The 23,011-nt window shown below is 46.3% G+C and overlaps 1 protein-coding gene across 4 annotated transcripts in view; it reads left to right on the forward strand.

The window, feature by feature from the left end:
* PDZD2 (PDZ domain containing 2) overlaps window positions 1–23,011 on the forward strand; it is a 395,186-nt gene that overhangs the window by 71,516 nt on the left and 300,659 nt on the right. The window lies entirely within an intron of this gene.

The following is a 23,011-nucleotide window of genomic DNA, read 5'->3' on the forward strand; positions in this document are numbered from 1 at the left end:
AGCACAAGACACTGCTTTAGGACTTTCTGCCATTGGTGTCTCTGAAAGTTGGATGTCTGCAGCCACATTTGCCGAAGTGGCTTCTGCAAGGCAGCCAATGCTTCTTGCCTCTCACATCCAATTGGCAGAGCCCAGGTCGCATGCCTGTATCATTGCTGGTAAGGGAAACTGGGAAAACACGTTTCTTCCTTCTGCCTTAAAGATTTATAAAATCATGCAATGGGAAATTCTGTACACATAGGAAAAATGTCAAAAAGCACCGGGTAGACAAAAAGCAGGCTTCCCTGTGGCTCAGATGGTAAAGAATCTGCCTGCAATGCAAGAGATCTGAATTTGATCCCTGGGTTGAGAAGATCCCCTGGAGAAGGGAATGGCAGCCTACTCCAGTATTCTTGCCTGGAGAATCCCATGGACAGAGGAGCCTGGTGGGCTGCAGTCCATGGGGTTGCAAAGAGTCAGATACAACTGAATGACTAAACCTTTCACTTTTTTCACTTTCAAACAAGAAGTGTGAAAGTGTCCCCTCTAATCTCCCCATAGAATGGAGGAAACAGATATATGTTCAAAAATTAACAGGATAAGAGCTATAGTCAAGATATCCTATGGTATGATGGAAATCAGGAAAAAAGTTGTTAATAGCCTGGGATGGTCATGGAAGTCTTCCTGGAGGAGGTGATTGATGACTAAGCTTATCTTGATGGGATGAAGCAAAAGGGGGTCAGCTTGGAGCCAAGTAAGAAAAAGATGCTTCCTCTCTGACTTTAAACATACCTCCCCAGTGAGTCTGTCACATTGCAAAAATAAGAACTGATGAAGCAAGAAGAAAAAGCAGATTGGAATCTGAAAGCATTAGTGGCGGTCTCTTGTGAGGGCTGGCTGGAAAGCGCTCAAGGCATCCTGCGTAGGGCTGTCTGCCGAATCGACTTGGCTTGTGTCCTTTCCCTTCCCAACTCTGCTCCCTTCATATGTCCTAATAGGTTATGGCTTCCAGGAGGAAATATGCTGTGCATTTTCAGAGAGGCATTTTGGAAACACAAAACCTGACATCAAAAGAGTAGCTTGTTCTTTCGAGAAAAAAAGAAAATGTTGCTATAAAAAGTAATAAAGAAAGTCTAAAGTAGAAAGTACAAGTCCCTTGATTAGTGTATTTATTTATTTATATATTACCTTTTAGGAAATCTCCAATGCAATTTAAATTACACCTGCTGTGTAATCTTTTCCCACTTTCCATATCTTAGATTTCTTAAAAAGTGAGTCAATAGCAATGCCTTAGGTGATTGCAGCCATGAAATTAAAAGACACTTACTCCTTGGAAGGAAAGTTATGACCAACCTAGATAGCATATTAAAAAGCAGAGACATTACTTTGCCAACAAAGGTCCGTCTAGTCAAGGCTATGGTTTTTCCAGTGGTCATGTATGGATATGAGAGTTGGACTGTGAAGAAAGCTGAGCGCTGAAAAATTGATGCTTTTGAACTGTGGTGTTGGAGAAGACTCTTGAGAGTCCCTTGGACTGCAAGGAGATCTAACCAGTCCATCCTAAAGGAGATCAGTCCTGGGTGTTCATTGGAAGGACTGATGCTGAAGCTGAAACTCCAATACTTTGGCCCCATCATGCTATGAGTTGACTCATTGGAAAAGACCCTGATGCTGGGAGGGATTGGGGGCAGGAGGAGAAAGGGACGACAGAGGTTGAGATGGCTGGATGGCATTACCAACTCTATGGACATGAGTTTGAGTAAACTCTGGGAGTAGGTGATGGACAGGGAGGCCTGGCATGCTGCGATTCATGGGGTCACAAAGAGTTGGGCATGACTGAGCAACTGAACTGAATGTTGTATTTGGTCATAAGTATTTAATAATAATAAGGAGGCTAAAAATGAGGATATTTTTAAGACCACGGTTTGGTTTAGAGAGTTGGAATACAAGCCCTCCTTCCCTTAAATCTTTTTCTCTTCTGCATTTTCCCATCTCGGTAAATGGCATCACTTACTTAATGGCCTTGGTGCCGAAACCTTGCACTCGGCCTCCTTCCTGCTTCCGTCACCCCACACCCTTCCATCAGCACATCCTGTCGCCTCTGCCTCCATATTCATCTTGGATTGTCTGCTTCTCCTGTGCCCTGTCACCAGTCCTAAGCAAGGCACCTCCATCTCCTGCTTGCCCATGGTGGACCCTGGCTGGCTGCATACCGTGCCCCCTCTCCTGCCATCAGCCATAGCGGTCACCCCATCGGTGCCCTCAGGTTCTGACAAGAGACCCTTGCCTCTGCCCCACACCCTCCTGCTCTCCCCTCTCTGGGGGTTAGTTTCTTCTAATCTTTTAGGTCTCGACTTAAATGGCGCTTCCTCCAAGGGCATTTCCCTGATCTTTTGTCTAAATGGTGGCTCCCCCTAACTTGGCGCTTTCTTATTATAGATTCTTGTTACTACTATTATTATTTTATTTTTTTTTTGAGGGGTTTACTTATCCTCTCTCCCTCCACTTAGAATCTATGTTCTCAGGACATGGGGATCTTATCTGCCTTGTTCTCTCTGTATCTGTAGCACCTGGTCCTGTGTGCTCAATGTTTCATGAAGGAATAAGCAATCCAGAGCTTTCACGCTCTCTGCCAGAATGCTTCCTGCCCTGTTTTTGAGGAGTGCGCTCCTCCTGGGAGGTTATCATCAGTCTCAGGCCTCTGATAGGCTGCCTGGCCCCCCCCCCACCCCCGACTTGTACCAGATGCTGGAGGCTTCACTGGTTTGTGCTCTCCAACCCCGGGCTCGGCTATAGCAGCCGAATAGGGTGACCCACATTTCATCCATCCTCTGCTTAGAGACCAGCCCATCTCACAGGTCTCTGCTCCCTGCTGATGAGTGGTAGCTAGGCAATAAATCAAGCAGCCACAGGCTTCCCCTCAGTATGTACAGAGGGGAAAGAGTGTTGGACTCGGAGACAGAAGTTCAGCTTTGGAGACCCCCAACCCACATAGAACTGCAAAACTCTCTCTCAAACTTCCCCTTCCTCAGCTACAGAATGAGAGCCGAGGTCCCTGCTCCAGGCTCTCTTTCAGGCCATTGAGGTGATGTCTGTGCCTTCCTTTGCCACCACCAGTGTGGAAGAGTAGAGTTTGCCCAGCATTGTTCAGTCACTGAGTCACGCCCGACTCTTTGCCACCCCATGGACTGCAGCAAGTCAGGCTTCCCTGTCCTTCATTACCTCCTGGAATTCGTTCAAACTCATGTCCATTGAGTTGGTGATGCCATCCAACCATCTCATTCTCGGTCGCCCCCTTCTCCTTTTGCCTTCAATCTTGCCCAGCATCTCAGTCTTTTCCAGTGAGTTGGCTCTTCACATCAGGTGGCCAAAGTATTGGAGCTTCAGCATCAGTCCTTTCAATGATAGCATGGTAGGCGTCATTAAAGACGAGAAGGGCTGACTTGGAGAAAGGAGAATCAGATCAAAAAAAGTTGACTGCCCACAATTTCTGCGCCTTCAGTATAACAGGTGGACCCCTTAAATCACAGTGTGCAGGGCAGGCAAGGGACTGAACCTGGGGGTGACGATCCTGTATAAGGCTTTGCTGTGTGACTTCTGCTGTGGTCCAGAATGCAAAAATATTACCATTCTGATACTAAAGAACCAAGTGAGTACTTCCTTGTAAAGAATAGGCATTGGCCTTGACAGTCAATAGATTTGACTGGGGCTATATTTCTTCATTTTGGTGAGATGTCATTTGGGCCCTTCGGAAGTGAGATTGATTAAAATCCTTCTTTCCTCCAATACTGTTTCCTGCTGTATATATGCAAGGCTGCACTCCATGAAGCTGGGCTCCTGCTCCAAGATCAACCAGGAAACGGTTTCTGACTACCTCTGGGCAGGTGTTACAGCTACAGGGAAATCTAAGATTCCCTCTCTCTGCCCCAAGGCAGGGTTTTCTCAACCTCAGTGGCTTACTGTGTGGGGCGGGGCAGGGGGAAGTAGTAGTCTTTACAGGGGCGGGGACTGTGCTGGGCCTTGTAGGACTCTCAGCGGCATCCTCTGGCCCCTATGCACTTGATGCCAGTAGCAATACACACACAAACACACACTGTTAATAACCAAGTTTGTCTCCAGATGTTGCCAAAGGCCCCCAGGACCCCAAATCCCACCCCTTCTTTAAGAACCACTGCTCTGAGGTAAGTGATTGTCCAATAGATGGGATAGACACAATTTTGAAGAGGAATGTACTTTTAAAACAATATTTACTCGGTCGCGTTGGCTCTTAGTTGCATCACGTGGGATCTCCGTTGTGTCATGAGGGATTTCTCGCTGTGGCACATGGACTCTCTGGTGGTGGCACACAGGCTAAGTAGGTGCAGTGCGCGGGCTTAGCTGCTTCAAGGTGTATGGGACTTTAATTCCCCAGCCAGGGATCAAACCCTCATCTCCTGGATTGGAAAGTGGATTCTTAACCCCTGGAGCACCAGGGAAATCCCGAGGAGGAACGTACTATAAGCTGAATACAGAACACAAATGTGCTTATACGTGTCACCTGACTGGGTACCTTGTTTGAGGGTGCTCCGTGGCAACTGCTAACAGCAGTGGGGAGAGGATGCTGGTGGACCACACCTCATACGATACTGCTTATATTATAGCTTCTATGTAGCTTAGGAAAATTCAGAGATTTTTTTTTTTTTTCATTCTTCTTGATTGCAAAGATTAGTTTGCCTTAACAAATGCAAGGTCTGTGAAATTAAATTTATGAAATAATTTATAAGATGGTCAGGGCTTCCCTGGTGGTTCAGATGGTAAAGAATCTGGCTGCAATGCAGGAATCCTGGGTTCGATCCCTGGGTCGGGAAGATGCCCTGAAGGAAGCCACGGCAACCCACTCCAGCATTCTTGCCTGGAGGATCCCCATCCACAGAGGTGCCTGGTGGGCCACAGTCCATGGGGTCACAAAGAGTCAGACATGGTTAATAAAAATGTTGGGAAGATTAAGTTAAACAGTGCATGTTTCATACTCAGTCTCCAATTCATAGCTATTTTAGTGTATTATGGGCTTATTTCTCTGTCATGTGCTATTTATATCATAGCTATCATACAATGCACATCTTTCATGTCCTATTAACTTTATTTCTTATTGAGTGCTCACAACCACCCTGAAAAATAGGCAGCAGGATACCCATATTACAGATGGAACAAGTGAGGCTTGGAAAGGTTTAGTATCTTGTCAGGGTCATATAGCATGTGCAGCGTGGGGATGTTACTCAAATTCAGATTGTTCCTCTTTCAAGGCCTATGTTTCCCACTGGAAGCAACGTCAGGTTAAGGTTTCACTCTCCCCAGTTGTTTTAATCCATGTCGATTTAAGAATAATTTCTTTTCACCTGAGAGTTATTTTTACAAAATAGTTGTATCTGTTTTCGATATATGTGGCATCTCCCTTCAAAGTGATTATACATTCTAAGAGGGTATCTTGTTACTCTTACTATCTCAAGTGTCATACACAGAGTTAATGCTTAATAAATATTTGCTCTGAGATTCTTCTTCATTCCTAGGTACCTCTAGCAAGATCTCCTTGAGGAGGAGTAAAAACTCTTTGTTCCTCTTAAGGAATGGAAATTCTTCCTTACAAGTCAGCACTGGGGATGAATGATTTCTTGTTCGCCCTCTAATTTTAGACACCATGAGGAACAGCTGTTTTGACAAGACACTTGAATTGTATTGCCACTCACGTCAGTTGCTCTTTCTGCAGGACCTAAACTGTGGTACCTGTCGGGGGCTGGGGGTGCATGTGATTCCAATGCAAGTGCATCTACGTTCAGCTGGACCACAGGCAAGGGTTGCTCCCACTATGATAAGGAGGACAGTTCAGCTAAGAAAGAAATTCCTCCAGGAAGTCAAGCCACCAATAAGGGGTGTGTGTGTGTGTGTGTGTGTGTGTGTGTGTGTGTACATATGTACGTAGGTACAGGAGTCGGGGTCAGGGTTGGGGAAAAATCTCTACCTCATAAATGGCTGAGTAGTCATCCTATATAACAGACCTCAGGGATCAGTGTTTGCAGGAGTGTCTTGGAATGAGTTTCAAGATGAGAAAGTCACCAACTCTATCATGGGAAGGACCATGAAATTCTTTATATTCTTTATACCATTTTAAAACCTGAGGACCCATTGGTTATCTGGATTATGTTGATGCATTCTTTGTTCTAGAAGGCTAAAGAGGGTTTGATTAAAGGGGCAGTGGGGTGGGTGTTTGGGTGATGATTCTTCTGACCCAGCCATTTCTTGGCTGAATGAGGTAGTTGGTTTTGAGGCCTTCAGCCTGTTATGTCTTGTCAAGGCTGTGTGAACCATGATCGGACTAGAAGGGATTCCTTTGCTTTATTTGGCATTTAGGGGAGATCCTTCCTCTAACCTGTCTGTGCTCCCTCCCAGGGTGTTTTCAGGCTGAAAATGCTTGCCATTTTGGTCCACAAGTGGTTGATTTACATCTGCTTCTTCTGTTTCTACCTGGAGGTTGGGTGTTAGAGGCTACAGAGCCTTCTCAGGGTGGCTGGTGTTTTTGTTCATGATGTTGCTCTTTTACTTTAAAATTTCCAAATTCAAGAAATGACTGGGGTGGGGGCATGCCCAGTTAGGAGGCCTAGAATGATAGGCCACCCCCCCCTCATTTGCCAGACAACCTGGGGGCCCAGGGCAGCATAGAGCCTGCTCACTCAGCATTGGCTTTATTTTTTTTTTATTGAGGTAAAATTCATGTAAGATTATAATTCAGTGGCGTTTAGTAAGTTCATAATGTTGTGCCACTGTCACCTCCTTCTAGTTCGGAAACATCTTCATCATCTCCCCAAATGGGATTCTGTACCCATTGGTCACTTCCCATCCACCCCACCCTCCCCCACCTGCAGCCCCTGGAAACCACTAGTCTGCTCTCTGCCTATAGATTCATCTCTTCTGGGTGTTTCATGTAAGTGGAATCATACAATTTGTAGCTTTTTGTATCTGGCTTCTTCCATGTGGCATAATGTTTTTGAGGTTCATCCCTGTTGTAGCATGTATTGGAGCTTCAGTCCCAGTTAAAGCTGAGTAACATGCCACTGCATGGATATACCACATTTTGTTGATCTGTTCATCTGTCGTGGGACATCTGGGTTGTCTCTGCCTTTTGGCTGTGGTGAATAGTGCTGCTATGAACATTCATGTACAAGTATTTGTTTGAATACCTGGGTCTAGTTCTCCGGGGGTATATATCAATACTTAGGAGTGGAATTATTTAGCTACATGGTAATTCCATGTTTAAGTTTTTGAGAAATAAGCATTGGTTTTGATGGTCTAGCCCCATGTCTGCTTTTAGGACCATTAAAGAGCATTTGGGTTTTCCAGATGGCTCAGACAGTTAAGTGTCTGCCTGCAAAGCAGGAGACCTGGGTTTATCCCTGGGTCGGGAAGATCCCCTGGGGAAGGAAATGGCAACCCACTCCAGTATTCTTGCTGGGAAATCCCATGGACAGCGGAGCCTGGTGGGCTGCCATCCACGGAGTCACAAAGAGGTGGACACAGCTGAGTGACCACAGCACACACAAAGGCCCTTTACTGGAATCATGGAATCAGAGCCTTAGAAAGAGCTTTAAAGATGGTTTAATCCCTCTTCTCACCGTTCCAGGAAGTCTGTGTATAACAAACTTCACAGAAGCTCCTCCATCCCCTGCTGGCATAATTTATAATGTTGTGCTACTTGGTAGGGCCAAGGGGCACTCTACCTCTCGAGCGTGGCCAGTGTCACCTGTTGGCTTGCTGTAGTTCTGCCTATAGAGAGGTTTTCACCTGGAATCCATAAACTCTCGGGGTTTATCCACAGATGAGCTTCAGCATTGAGAGGCGGGGAGAGAGTTTGGAACCGTCGTCATTCTCTAAGGGCTTCCTGTGTCACTGCTCTGGAATCACCCAGCAATGGCATGCCTCTCTTCTGCCCACGAACCTTCAAGGTTTACTGGCAGGCTGCTGCTTGGTTGACAGCTGCCCTCTGCTCACCTCCGCCATCCAGGTGCAAAGTTAAGCAAAGAGTCTTCCCAAACGCCTGGCCGTGAGAGGACAGAGCCCAGGCTGGAAGACTCTGCAGGAGCGGGAGGCCAAAGTGCGCGGCGAGCCCCTCTCATGGGCCCCACTGCCGGCGACCTTGGCCACCTGTGGTTTACTGCAGATGCCGAAAGAATTCACTATCAAAGAGACTGTTTCATTTGGAGACAAGGCCGTTTCTGAAAAAGCTGAGAAAGTCCTTGAAAGTTGCACAGTTTCTGATGTTGGTAGAGTGGGGAAAATGTCCTAATCAGCTCTTTTTTAAAAAATAAACTTTACTCCAGTATAATACACAGACGGGGAAGTGCACAGTCATAAAAGCACATTCCATACTGTGCTGTTTCCATGAAGTGTAACAGCAGGCAAACTGTACCTGCGGTGTTAGAAGCAGGAGAGTGGTTACCTTGAGGAAGGCAGTGCCTGGAAGGGAGCCTGGAGGCTGTCCTGAGGAACTGAGTGTGTTCTGACTCTTGACTAGAAGCAACTCTTTGTGATTTAACAGAATCTCAAGTAGGATCGTGTATGCACCACCTTGAGAACAAAGCCTGCGGTGAATATGGTTCCAATTGGTGAGGGTTCTGTTCAGGGCCATTTTGGTTTCTCTCTTTCTGGCATCCTTCCCCCCAGCCCTCCCTTTGGAGGATGCCCCTACTCATTCAGTCCATGTGCTGCTGTGGCCTGTCCCACCCTCTATCTCCAGGAGCCAGCGTGTGACTGAGAGGCTGGTTAAGTGACGAGCACATGATCTAAGTCAGACAAGAGTCCATCCCAGGACCTTTGCCAGACCGCTGGGCAAGAGGCACGAGCTCTCAACGGGAGGTTCTGAGCTGGTAACACATGAGATTCGGCTGCTGGTGACCGTCTTTGCTGCCACGTGCAGAGTGCCAGCTGGAAGTGAAGCCAGCCCAGAAGACAGAAAAGTCAAGACTCCTAGTGAGTGTGTATATGGATCCAGTCTTGTTGAGAACTGTCTCCATTCCCCATGGACTTTTCATCTGTATGTGTTCATAAATTCCCTTTTCCTTCTGTTCTTCACATTGAGTTTTTGTCCCTTGCCTCCAAGGATTCTATTGATGGAAACATTTATTTCATGAGCACTCAGAACTATTAGATATACTTGTCCAAATTTGATTTCTACTGTAGCACCAAGTCTCTCCATAAGCTCCTGTGAGTGTAGTGGCAGCTCCATATTGTGAGGGTTGGGGATGGAGACACATGGGGGGACTTCAGAAATAGCTGGTTGCATGGAGGGATGAGCTGAAGGGGATTCGTGCCAAATACTGTCTCGTCACTAAGAAGTTGAGAGATGACCCCACGTTCCATCACTTTATTTTATCGCAAGGGGAGTGACTTGTGTAGTCAGTGGTAGGGTGAGGCTGGACCCAGGTCTCTGATGCTGCCCTACCCAAGGATGGGCATTCACCCCTTGGTGCTGGGAGAAGCTTAGCTGTTTCATGGAACTTCAGGACAGCCTGCAGTTGTTTGAAGAGGTGGGGAGAGAATCAGAGGAATGTCCTGATGCAAGGGCAGAGTTCATGCAAACGTGCATCCTTTACGTGTCCTCATATCCTCTGAAAGCTGCTAAATGGGGACAGAAATAGCCATAGGTCATTTAATAATTTCATTTTTAGCAGTTGTTGCAAATTTCTCTTCCTATTATGTGGCTTACAGGAGTGGTTCAAGTAATGCAAATGCAACTCTTCAGGCTTCATTTCTTTCCTTTCCCTTCCTCTGGTGGGGAGGCCAGCAAACTGTGGTTTCCAGAAGTAAAATATGCCAATAATTTATAGCAGGATAAAGCTGCTTTTGAACTATAGCATGACCTTCAGTATTAAAAGTAACACTCGCTGAGAGCATCTTACAGGACTCGTGTTCTGCTGAGTGCTTTATATGGTTTATTTTGTTTAATTTCACAAGACCCCCCCATGAGGCAGACATTACTATTGGCCTACTTTTCTGATGAGGATACTGAAGCTCAGAGAGATTAAGTGACTTGCTCTAGGTCACATAGTTCTGCCATAAGTTTTATTCACTCTGGAAAACTGCAGACCTGAAGAAGAGCAATGAAAAGGAATGTTAGAGATTGATATCTATGATATATTTAGATCATGGAACTTCCCCCCACTCCTGCCCCAGAATCATTTCAGAGAGCTGAGAAATAACAGTCCACATCAACATAGATGGGGTCTTCAACTTTAGTTTTTAATTTTATTTTTATTATTATTTTTAAATTTTTATTTATTAGTTTTTGGCTGTGCCCCACAGCACATGTGGGTCTCAGTTCACTGACCAAGGATCAAACCCATGCCCCTTGCAGGGGCAGCTCGGAGTCTTAGCCATTGGGCTGCCAGGGAAATCCTGGGATCTTCAACTTTCACCTCCAACTTTCTCACGTCCGCAGTGTCTAAGAACAGGAGTTCCTCACCTGCTCCAAGTGTAACTCTTGATGGCTCCCGGGAGGGACGTTTGAGCAGATGTGTGTCCAGGCTCCGTCCGCTGTGCCTTTAATGCTCACTGGGGTGTGTGTGCAGGTTTGTCAGCCCAGGAAGCACAGCTGATCCCAGGCCAGCTTCTGAAGGCTGCAGGCAGATTCCTGGGGAGACGAGGACACTGTGGCCCTGCTTCTCATCACAGTCTTGTTCTGCACTTTCTAAAAATATTCCTGACAAACAGCTAATGGGCATTTTGGCCACACGGCTCTAAACCACCGCTGCCATTTCAAATGGAATGCTTTTCCTTCGGGCCTGTTCATCTTGATTTATGTGATTGGGGTAGATTCTGCCGTTTCACAGAACTTCACTGGAGCCTCCTTACCAGAGAGAAACAATAAAGTATGTTTTTGCCTCCTTTAGCAAGTATTGCCTGTTCATTTACTAGTGAGAAATGAAGTGAAATGAAATAAGAGCTTCATGGGAGGAACACAACTGTAGTTATTGCCTACATATTCAGAGATACACAAGGGGAGGGACCCCCATCTCTTCAGAAGAGCAGTTGTTTGTGAAGTGCAGGAAGGCCAAGGGACAAGGATCTTGTTTATGACATAATTTTAATGTAAATTGCTACAGTTTTTTGGAAAGCGTGTCGACCGTATGTATACAGAGATGCAAGGTGCATGCCCTGTCACCCCGGACTCCTTTCTTATAAATACATCTTGAAGGACTAATTGGAATTAGGGATAATTTTATATTCATCAGAGTATCTTTTATGGTGCAAAAAAAAAATTAGCCATAACCTAAATTCCCAGGAATATAAAGCTAGTAAAATAAATTATGGTGATCCATTTGTTATAGTACTGCACAGTTATTAAAACATCAGTCTTTGAAGGATTATAATGATATGGTAAAATGTTTAAGATATAATAAGTGAAAACACAAGCCTAAAAATGAAACAGAGAGTATGACCTCAATTAAGCACAAAATACTACACATGTATGCACACATGGGCACGCACATACTTTGGAAAACAGCTGAAGAAGGAATTCAAAATTGTACTTGTCTCTGATTGGTGAGATTGTGGGGACTTTATCTTCTATATGTATTTCTGTATTTTCTCCACTTCGTTTGTAATGCAAATTGATTCAGTTAAGAGGCAGAATTTATTTTTTTAAGAAAAACTCTGAGAATTTTCTTGGGGTCTTGTACGTAGGCATCCATAGCTCAATAGTGATTTCCAGTGGAGACCTGCAAAATCAGGACAGCTCTGAGCTTAGTCTGTTGTGATAAAAAGAGGGTGGCTGCAGGTAAAATAAAAGAGAAAGCTTAACCTGCAGTCAGAATACTGGAGTTCTCACCCAAATATCCCCCTCTTGCTAGCTGAGAGTCTGGGGAAAACCACCAGGTACTCCAGGTTTCTCTCATGGCCTACTCTCCTGGGAGACAAGTGGATACCTCACTGCCGGTTCTCTCTGGGAGTGATGCCTGTGCATGTGCTTTCCTGGTGTTTGCTGCTGCTCATGATGCCACCACCCAAGGCCTATTCTCCCACTGTCTTAAAGATCTATTTATTTATTTTTGCCTGCACTGGGTCTCCATTGCTTCACAAGGGCTTTCTCTAGTTGTGGTGAGTGGACTTCTCATTGCAGTGGCTTCTCTTAGACGAGCGGGCTTCAGTAGTTGTGGTGCATGGGCTTAGTTGCTCTGTGGCATGTGAGATCTTCCCAGACCAGGGATCAAACCCATGACCCCTCCATTGGCAGGTGAATTCTTAACCACTAGGGCACCAGGGAAGCCCTCAAGGATGTATTTATTAAATACATACAAGTTTCATTGACCAGTAGATACTTCAACCCATCACCTTGCCTGTGGACAGTTACATTTTCATAGGGAAAAGGGAACAGCCTGTAAATCAAAGGACAGCTCCCTCCAGCAGGCTGCAGGGTGGCGGCTCTGACCAGTGTGGTAGAGCTCAGGGGGGCCTGGCTTCGCTTGCCAAGGGTCTGGATGTTGAGTCTCCAGGCCTTCTGCTTGAGAACAGGTGCGTCTGCTGGAAAGTCATCCCCCCTCCCTGAGCCTTCGGGGATTTTCCATCAGATTTTCCATAATTCCTTCACAAGGTTAATGTGAAAAGTGACACCACGTACGTGAGATGAGCCTTGGCACAATGGACAGCAGAGGTTGCCCACTGCAGGGATGTGGGCTGAAGCTCTTGGCAGGTGGTTTTGTTGGGTTTGCAGAGGGCTTAGTTTTCATCCTTTAAGGATCAAATTTGTTGTCAATATTTTAAAATCAAGAGCTTTCACATTGTTGTGGGAGTTTGTTTGTGTACTCCTCTGGGTCCCGGCTTTCTGGCAGGCACCCATCTGCTAGAGGTCAGTAGCGGCTGTTCACTGTCACGGGGGCCCAGGCGTCAGTATGCACCCGGCCCAGCCCTTGGCACCACATCTCCATGGGGAGAGAGGGGAGTGGTGATGGAGGCTGGGGCCTTAAAGACAGAACTTTCTCCCTGAGTCTGCATTACCATTTGCAGATTGTGTGACTAAATTTAGCCAAACTCATAAACTTGCAGAGCCATAACTTGCCAGACCCTCTCTCTGTTTCTTAATTGAAGTGGGATAACATTTGTCTCTTCCAAGAGGATTGCTCCAAGGCCTAAGGGAAAAGATGGGTGTGAAATATTCGGAACATAGGTGTTTGATCAGATGCACCTGCTTGACCTCTAAAGGCATTTGACGAATCAGCTTCTGCTAGAAGCTATGAATCAAATGATACTGTTTCTGTTGCTTTATTGTTATCTATCTGCCTATCTCTCTGGTAATTTCTTTGCTATATGTTAATATACAAATTTAGTGGTGGTCATGGTTTAGTTGCTAAGTTGTGTCCAGCTCTTGTGACCCTGTGGACTGTAGCCCGCCAGGCTCCTCTGTCCGTGGGAGTCTCCAGGCAAGAATACTGGAGTGGGTTGCCATTCCCTCCTCCAGAGCACCTTCCCTACCCAGCGATCAACCCTGGGGCTCTTGTATCGCAGGAGAATTCTGTACTGCTGAGCCTCCAGGGAAGCCAGTTTAGAAAGTCTTCCAAATATTCCTTTAGGCTAGCCAGTCAGTTTTCCCCTCCAGAGGATGTTATTTGAATAACATGAGAATTCTTTTCCCCTTGGTGAGTTTGCCATCCGTCCATCGATCTTGACCTCTTGTGAGTCTGTATAACATGTTTTCATACTTGATTATATTCTTCTTATTGCTGTCTGTCTTTTCTTTTCAACTAGAGTATGAACTCTGTCATATTTTTCTGTCCCAATATCCTGCACAATACCTAACATTTTACAGATAGTAAATCACTCATGGAATGAACAGCTGAAGTAACTGCTAGAAGGAGGTGTAAATGGCTCTTCTGAAGGCAGGCCCAGTGGCATCCATACAGGTTTTTACAGCACAAGTCTTTCATTATAGCAACATTACCTGTCCCTTCATCCATCCCCAGAAACCACTCCTAAAAGGCACATTCTCTGTTGGACTCTCAGCCAGAGACTGGTATCTCAGATACTGAAGCAGTGGGGGGAGCTTCCTTTCTTTCTGTCCCTTCCTTTCTCAAGGAAGAAACGGAACAGCCAGGTGTACCTGATGGGTGGTTTGCTGTCCAGACAATGACTGCGTGCTGAGAGACTGGAGGGTGAGACATGCAGTCAGAATTTCCAGCTCAAGTCAGTGGCTCAGGTGACATCAAGTATGTAGTTTTTCTGTCCTGGTCTTTTAATTTTTTTGCTTTAATTTTGTCTATTTTAAAACCCCAAGCACAAGCAACTTCTTACTAACATGGTAGCAGGATTATACAGGTATAATATAATACAGGGCTGGCCTCCGAAGCCCATAGGACTGGGTGTGTCTGGAGCTTTCTGAGTTAGTTCCTTCCTGAAGAATCCATAGGTGGAATTTTTCTTGCCACAATTGAACTGTATGTAAAGCAGGGTCCTGTTGAAGCCTTGTTGGTTCACTTCACCTTGCTCTAAAGAAGTGGTTTCCTTTTCCAAATCACATGCATGTACTGAAGATTATATCCATTCCTTGAGATTTGGTCAGAGTTGTTAGTTCAGTTTCTTTCAAAACCAGGGCAGGACTTGCCTCATCCATGTTTACCAGCCACTAACAGACAGGGATCAGGAGAAGGTCGGCCACTTCCTTACCAGGCAAAAAAAAAGTCCTTTCTATCACCGTTGGTGTCCAAGAGAAGGTCTTCATTCACCTTAAAAATAAAAAAGGGAAGAAAATGACTGACTTCAAGATTACCTTTGATATTGATGTTGTTTGAATGAGTCGTAAAATCCTTTTTCTTTTGACATTTACTTTCTTTGCCAAAGCTTGATATCTTGATGCTAATTCTGAAGAAAAAATAAAAAGAAAGACTTTTTTTCCCCTTTGTAGATTGGACAGGAGAGACTCTTACTGTAAAAACTGTGTTCTCTTTGTCCCTTTTTGGTGTATGTATAATTATTAAGGATAGGGTTTTATTAAAATGATTTCTGGGGGTTTTAAGGAACTTTACTGGAAAGCTTAGTAGTACTAAAAAATTCTGTTCTGAGTAGGATAAGAAACCCTGTGTTAGCGTGTGTCATTTTTGCTCCTGGCTCCGTCTCCTCCTGGTGTATCCCTAAGTCTGCAGGCTGAGGCTTCGTGAGGTCCCAGTTTGCCCTTGTCCCCACCTTTATCACTCAGGTGAACAGATCCCAAGTGTCCCTTGTCTTACCTCTTTCTGGGGCTCATGTTCAGTGTTTTCTTTTTCCTATTTAATTTTCAAGTAGTATTTCTTATATGAATAAAGAAATTCATATTTGTCATAGACAAATCAGAAAATGTAGATGGGCCAAAAATGGAAATATAGACCAATTATCCCACCATCCACATAAAAATGCTATTAATACTTGTGGTGGGTGGTAGAGTAAGAGAGATCTACAGAGGGAGAAAGTGACTTTTATCTGCCTGTTTTATTTTTTGGTTTATTCTCGGTATCTAGAATAGTATCAGATACACTGTAGGTGCTCAATAAATATTTGCTGAAAAAATAAAACAGGTCTGGGCTTCCCTGCTGGCTCTGTGGTGAAGAAAATGTCTGCCGATGCAGGACACATGGGTTTGATCCTTGATTTGGGAAGATCCCACATGCTGTGGAACAACCAAGCCAGTGCACCACAGCTGCTGAGCCTGTATGCCGAGAGCCCATGCTCTCCAACAAGGGAAGCCCCTGCAGTGAGAAGTCCACACAGCAACAAAGACCCAGCACCGCCATACATAGATAAATTAAATTATACATGTATATGCAATAAAGCGTATCTTAGAAGTCCCCTTCTCCAGGAAACTCTCACACACCACCTGAGACATCCTTTGCGAGGCCTCACTGGACCTACAGCCAAAACCACCCTCACTGATCCTTTCACTGTGGCCATCTACAGCTGACCTAGCCACACTTCCACACACATTAGAGTCCTGTCCGTTCTTAGAAGAGTGTGCCATTAGCCTCTCAGCCTTCCTGTGTTAGGAGGAAAGGGGGTCTTTGTAAGGTCAAATTTGTAAGGTCTATACTTATGCCCTCATGTCCTTAGTAAATGTTTGCACTTTCAGAGTAATGCTCATTATATACTTTTGTAGTGAGGTGTTTCCTCAACCATGTTAATGAATTTTTTTCCCAAATACCAAGAACTAAAGGGTCTAGGAAACAGTATGTGAAATTTTAGCAGAATTTGTCTGAATTGTGCCTTTTACTATAGCCCAACTGTAGGAGGATAAACAACAAAAAAAACTAGGGAAACTTAATCGTGAAGCCACAGGAGGCTGCAGGGGCTGCGCTTCAGAGCAACATAAGCAACCACATATAGAGCTGTAAACAGAGCCGTGCGGCCCTAGCGGGTTTGATCTGCTTGGAAGTCAGACTTTGTTGGTTGGATTCCTGGCATCCTGGGCCAGAGTCACTGCCAATCCACCTCCCCTCCCCGCAAAATCAAAGAATAGCCTTGGCTTTGGCCAAGACAAATGCCTATGTACAGCCAGGGCAAGGCTTCTGCGGCTGTGTCTTCATGGCCTCAGGAAGCGGAAGCCCTCATGAGTGGCTTCCTGAGCCGATGAGGTATGGAGCAGCAAAGGCAGAGCAGGATCAACCCGGGAATCAATTCACTTCCTTGGCCATCAGGATGATTGTTCTGAGAAGAGTCTATGGCTGTGTCTAGGATCAGAAGGAAGGAGAGCTGGGATCCATTAGCAATGTCTGTCATGGGGAGGGGCTTGGGAGGGCCTGGTGTGCCGGCTGTCTGTCATCCTTGGCATAGATTATGAGATGGTACTCAAAAATGGAATTTTAAATAATCACCCTTGGAAAAGTATGTCATAAAGGGCCCTTTGACTAGGGTGCCCATATGCTTTTTTTTTTATCAAATTAGGATACTTCTAAAAGTGAAAAGGGGTGCTGTTATCCCAAGACAACAAGAGTAAACATGAACCTATGACATTTTGTTCATTGCCATCTTCATGAAAGCTGTTCCTGCCTGTACATCCTCCCCCTGCATTTCAGGGGCTACCAGGGCAAGATCTCCCACTGTGCTGAGTCACTAAGTCATGTCCAACTCTTTGCTACCCCCTGGACTGTAGGCTGCCAGACCCCTCTGTCCATGGGATTCTCCAGGCAAGAATGCTGGAGTGGGTTGCCATGCCCTCCTCCAAGGGATCTTCCTGACCCAGGGACTGAACCCATGTCTCCTGCATTGGCAGGTGGATTCCTTACCACTAGTGCCACCTGGGAAGCACCCCCAGCTTCCACTATGCTCTGCCCTATTTCCAAGGAGCCCTCTGATTGGGGCATGTTTGTCTCAAGTCCCCAAGACTTGACAGAGAGTGACCCATGCACCCACCTCCTTTCGTCCTCAACACGGTATGCAGAGGAGCTCCCAGTGAGAGCTCTGTGGCTTGGGGACTTTTCTGCCAATACTGGCAGGTCTCAGGTCATGGCATCCACTCCTCCCAATGGCAGAGACATCAAGTCCATCTATTTGTTATGTTTCTCCAAATGCCAAGGTTGTGCCTTCCCACTCCCTGGGGTGTGAAGAGCCCTACAGCCTGACCTCAGAGGGCTAGCTTTTCAGAAACCCCATCCCACAAGCCTGCACCTGAGCTGGCTGGCCACCATGCTCTCCCATGGAGCACCATGCCCACCCCATAGCCTGCAAGCTGAGTGTCAATGACGGCAGAGCTCTGGGTACTGAGCATGACAGAGCTGGGATTCCCTAGGGATGTTATGTTTTTTTTTTTCCTTTGTTAAAACTCTGGATATACATTTATTCCCAAGAAAGGTCCCCATTCTTTATGTTACCATCAATAAACTCAGGCTGTGTGGGACCGAAGTCACAAATTTAAAGTGATACAATGGGAAGTTGACTGCAGAGATTTCCTGCTGGAAATGTCTGCTTGGCCATTTTCCTGGTAAGTTATGAGTCTTGCTTGGGAGGGCTAGCTTCATTTCCCAGATGGAGCTTGAAGATATTTTGATTAGGCAGATAATGTGCTTAGCCAATACATTTGGTATTGAAGGTGGTGGTTAGTTTAGTTCTTGGTGTGAGATGAGAGTGTTGGAGTCTGAAGACTTGGTTTCTAGGCCTGACTTTCTCCCAAAGGGTCGGGGTGGCTGTGGACATGTCCCTGTCCCTCTCTGCACCCCTCTCCTCTTTCTGTAGGTGGGTGGGTGGACCGGATCAGTGGCCGTCACACTGGGTCTCTCTGGTGTTGTGCAGGCTCCGCGTTGCGGCACACAGGCTTCTCATTGCCATGTGCAGGCTTCTGTGCTTGTGGTGCTCAGGTTATAGAGCTCGCAGGCTTCTCTCGTTTCCCCACCGCTTGTGGGGTCTTAGTTCCCTGTGCTGGGCTGTGCTTATTCGCTCAGTCGTCTCCGACTGTTTGCAACCCCATGGACTGTAGCCCACCTCTCCTTCCTCATCTCCTGTATTGGCGGGTGGATTCTTATCCACTAGACTGCCAGGGAAGTCCCCATCACACTGCTGTAGAAATGGTTCCCCCCACCCCTTTCCGAAACATAACACATAATCATAAGATATAACACCACACCTGCTCGGAAAGCCAGAACGAGGCCCAGATGGAGCAGGGCTCCTGGAGCTTTCCCTCGCTCCTGGTCTGCGGAGGCTGCGGGTCTCCCCGACTCCCCCCGGCAGTAGAATCTGTGATGTTTCTCTCCTGCCACCCGCCTTCTGGCCATCTTTCCTCGTAGGCTGTTCACTGCATGTAGGCATTTTTGGCAAGGGGTGGGTGGGAAAATTAAAAGGAGATGAAATTTGAATCTCTCCATTTTGCTGCTCATCAGCAGCTCTGAGCACACACTCAGTTGGGGCAAAGCTTGAAACCAAAGACTCAGAGAAGGTGTTAGGTTATCTGTGCCTTGCAATCCCAGGGGTCTGGGCTCACTGCACCTGGGAGTGTCTGGTGTGGGTTGACTGTCCTGGTCTGTATCTCTCTCTAGCACTGCGTCTGAGATAGTGGTTCCCAGGCCTGGAATAACAGGATAACCTCGGTCTTGGGCTTCCCTTGTGGCTGAGACAGTAAAGACTGCACCTGGGAGTGTCTGGTGTGGGTTGACTGTCCTGGTCTGTATCTCTCTCTAGCACTGCGTCTGAGATAGTGGTTCCCAGGCCTGGAATAACAGGATAACCTTGGTCTTGGGCTTCCCTTGTGGCTGAGACAGTAAAGAATCTACCTGCCATGCAGGAGATCTGGGTTCAATCCCTGGTTTGGGAAGATCCTCTGAAGGAGGGCATCTACTCCAGTATTCTTACCTGGAGAATCCCTTGGACAGAGGAGCCTGGTGAGCTACAGTCCATGGGGTCGCAAAGAGCCGGACACGACTCAGTGACTAACACTTTCACTTTCACCCTTGGTCTTGGGATGCACCAGTCCCTTGTCAGCCTATTAAAATTGGAGGCAGCTCTAAGCAAGCAAGTGGATCAACGTGGTTTTGTTGACCCTGAATTTATACTTACCTCTTAAATGCTTACAATAACTCTGTGAGGTAGGGTTTACTGTTTTGAAGTTGTTTCCTTGCTTATCTGTCTCCTAATGGAACCAAGGGCAGGAATGTTGCTTGATCTGTACATGTCTTGGCTTAGACCACAAGCACATAGTAGGCTTGCAGGTTTTGGTTCAGTTTAGTCGCTCAGTCATGTCTGACTCTTTGCAACCCCATGGACTGCAGCACACCAGCCCTGTCTGTCTATCACCAACTCCTGGAGCTTGCTCAAACTCATGTCCATTGAGTCAGTGATGCCATCCAACCATCTCATCCTCTGTCATCCCCTTCTCCTCCTGCCTTCAATCTTTCCCAGCATCAGGGTCTTTTCCAATGAGTCAGTTCTTCGCATCAGGTGGCCAAAGTATTGGAGTTTCAGCTTCAGCATCAGTCCTTCCCGTGAATATTCAGGACTGATTTCCTTTAGGATGGACTGGTTGGATCTCCTTGCAGTCCAAGGGACTCTCAAGAGTCTTCTCCAACTCCACTGTTCAAAAGCATCAATTCTTCAGCACTCAATTTTGGTTAGTTTTTTGTTTTTGCCATGTGTCAGGTGAGTGAATGAGCAAACAAAGCTCAGAAAGGTTAAGTAATTAACTTGGCTGTAAATCTGGGGTAGGCCTCTATCTCATCAAGCCCAGCTGATTCAAGAGTGAATAAAGAGAAAGTGTGGGTCCAGTATCTTCATCTCCTCAGTGCTCACTTGCATTCCTCACCCTCCACTAAGTGTCCCTGGTCTCCCTGCAGCCTGTCCCCAGGCCCAAGAGTCCTCTTTTCCCCACCGTGGTGCCCCTGGCTCCCCCTTCCAGGAGAAACTCATGGAGGGCATAAGGAGATAAGTGTTCTGTGGAAAAATGGCGTCCTGCTCTGATGGTGTTTATCTTCAGGATCACAGTCTTCTCCATAGAGGTTTATCAAACCTGCTAGACATACCAATTCCTGGGCCATTCCCAGGCCTACTGAATCAGGATTTCTGGAGATGAAGCCCTGACCAAGCAAGTGATTTTGAAAGCAACTGATCCTGACCTTCCTATCCATCATCAGCTAAGAGTCCCCCAGGAGCTGACTTTGAGGGTCACGTGGGCCAGCTTGCCCTCTCCAGCCCCTTCCATGCCGCATCCCATTTCCACACTCTGGGTCATCATGGTTTTTCCCCACTTGAAAAAGTCTTTGCTCCCGTTTGCCTTTATCTTCATAACAGGTGGCCTTTGGAGCCCAACTTATCCCTCAAGCCTCACCTTTGCCTTGGGGCTCATCCTTGCTTCCTCCTTTTCTGACAGCTACTGGCAACCCACTCCAGTACTCTTGCCTGGAGAATTCCATGGACAGAGGAGCATGGTGGGCCTCAGTCCATTGGGTCACAAAGAGTCGGACACGACTGAGCGACTAACACTTTCACTGTCACTGGCTCCTGTGGGCCCTACAGATTAGCCCTTATTTCAGCCACTCATTAAGTAGTTAATGAGCAGTTGTGATGTGACAAATATTTCTTTAGATCTGAGGGATGCTACAGTGGGCAAAACAGATAAAGACCTTGCCCTCATTTTAGTGGAGTAGATACACTCGAAACATGGTGCACAAATATATTTATAAATAAAGTCAGCTCTGCTAATGACAGGTGCTAGAAAGCAACCAAAGAAGGGTGAGGGGCTAGATAATTAGGGGTGCCATTCTGGGTAGGGTATTTGTGAAGGGCCGAGTGAGCAATATGAGGTGGGGATCCATGGGCATCTAAGGCAGAGATTGTTTCCATCTGTGTTTCCATCCATCTCAAGTTGACAACCACCAAGCCTTGGCTCTAGACAGTCATCGCCATAGTGTTCCTGGATAACCTGATTCAGAGGGAACAGCAAGTGCAGAGGACCTGGGGCAAGAGCATTTTTGCTGGATTCAAGAAAGAACAAGTGGGTCACTGTTACCAGTGTGTTCCTGGAGGTCTTTTGGACTCACTGGAAAAGACCCTAGAGGGCTGCTGGGTACTTGCTAAGGATGCGGTAGCTACCCTAATGATTGTGGCTGTAGTGAAGAAGGTGGGGCCGCTGATGAGGAGAAGAGATAGTTAGGAATAAGGTTATACAGCTCTGTGAAAGCCACTGTGAGGACTTCGATTTTATTCCGAGTATGATTGGATGTTGTTCGGTGTATTGCATAGATGAATGACATGATCAAACTGCCTTTCTTCCAGCATAGAGGATGGAGTGTGTGGGGTTAGGGCATAAGTAAGGAGACCTGTGGGACACTCTTGCAGAGGACTAGGGCTTGGGCCCTTGGACTGAAGTGACATCAGTACAGATAATGAGAAGACTTTGGACTCAGTGTGTTTTAAAGCTAGAGATTTTGGGTTCTGAGCATAGTTGGGATAGGATGGGAAGTCAAGACTCAATTCCAAGACTTTCTACATCAGCAGCTTGATGGAAGGATGATGCTAAATTCATGTTTGTTAATTCCCTGTTTGTCAGTTTTCCTTTTGATGAGGACCATGTTACATATGGGGCAGCCCCTTGGCAGGACTGGTGTCCCAGCTGCATTATATAAGAGCCCAGGAGCAGCTGGAGCTGCTGATTGGTGACCTTGAGCCCTAACCCCACTCCATGGCATCAGCACCCTGGGGCGTGGTTTGGGTGTTCTCATTACAGAAGACTTCTGTGAGGGTTGCCCCTCTGCTTCACTCAATTGTCATCAGGGAGTTAAGATGCCGCCTCTGCAGGCGCTGGGCTGGGTGAGGAGGTGGGAACAGAACCCAGAAGTTCAACAGCCCAACCCCTCTCTTTCCAAGTTTATACATTGTTGGGGGAGTGTTCTTCCTTGTTCTGGGTATATGCGGGTGTTTCTCTGCCTTTGCAAATGCTCACCTTGTTCTCTCTTAAGCAGCTCTCTCTTGCTTTCCTTGTTCACTTGTCAAAATGCCATCCCTTCCTCAAAGCCCATTCCAAGTGCTATTTCTTCCATGTAGCTTTTCCTGATGTCCCAGCCAGATGTGGTTTCTGCTGCCTCTGAACCCCACAGTGGTTTATACCTTTCTTATGACATCATCTCCAGGGTTTTTGAGCCGGAATGCCCACAGTGAAATGATGGGCCCTAATTCTCTTTGAATCCCTCCCCCAGGGCCCAGTGCAGTCTCCTGAACCCAGCAGGCACTTGGTAAATATTATTCAAATTGAAATTGACTTCCTTTATGACTCACTTTCAGCAACTGCAGGATATTTATTTCCTAAAGAAGATTTGGGTCAGGAATCAAGCAATCAAATGTCTAAGATATGTCATATGGAGACTATAAATAAATGAAGTGAGACTAGTACAAGAACATTTTTGATAAAGATGCCATTGTAAGGAAGATTTCACTTTCTTTGTCACCCTTTAAAAGATGATAAGAGGCAATAGATACAGGGTCTCTCTTGGGAGGCAATAGGGAGTGGTGGAGACTGGGGTGAACAAGAGGGCATGTGCTGACCCATCCATCCATCTCAAGTTGACAACAG

This window comes from Odocoileus virginianus, chromosome 14 (assembly GCF_023699985.2).
Source record: "Odocoileus virginianus isolate 20LAN1187 ecotype Illinois chromosome 14, Ovbor_1.2, whole genome shotgun sequence".
In the NCBI taxonomy this organism is placed as follows: domain Eukaryota; kingdom Metazoa; phylum Chordata; class Mammalia; order Artiodactyla; family Cervidae; genus Odocoileus; species Odocoileus virginianus.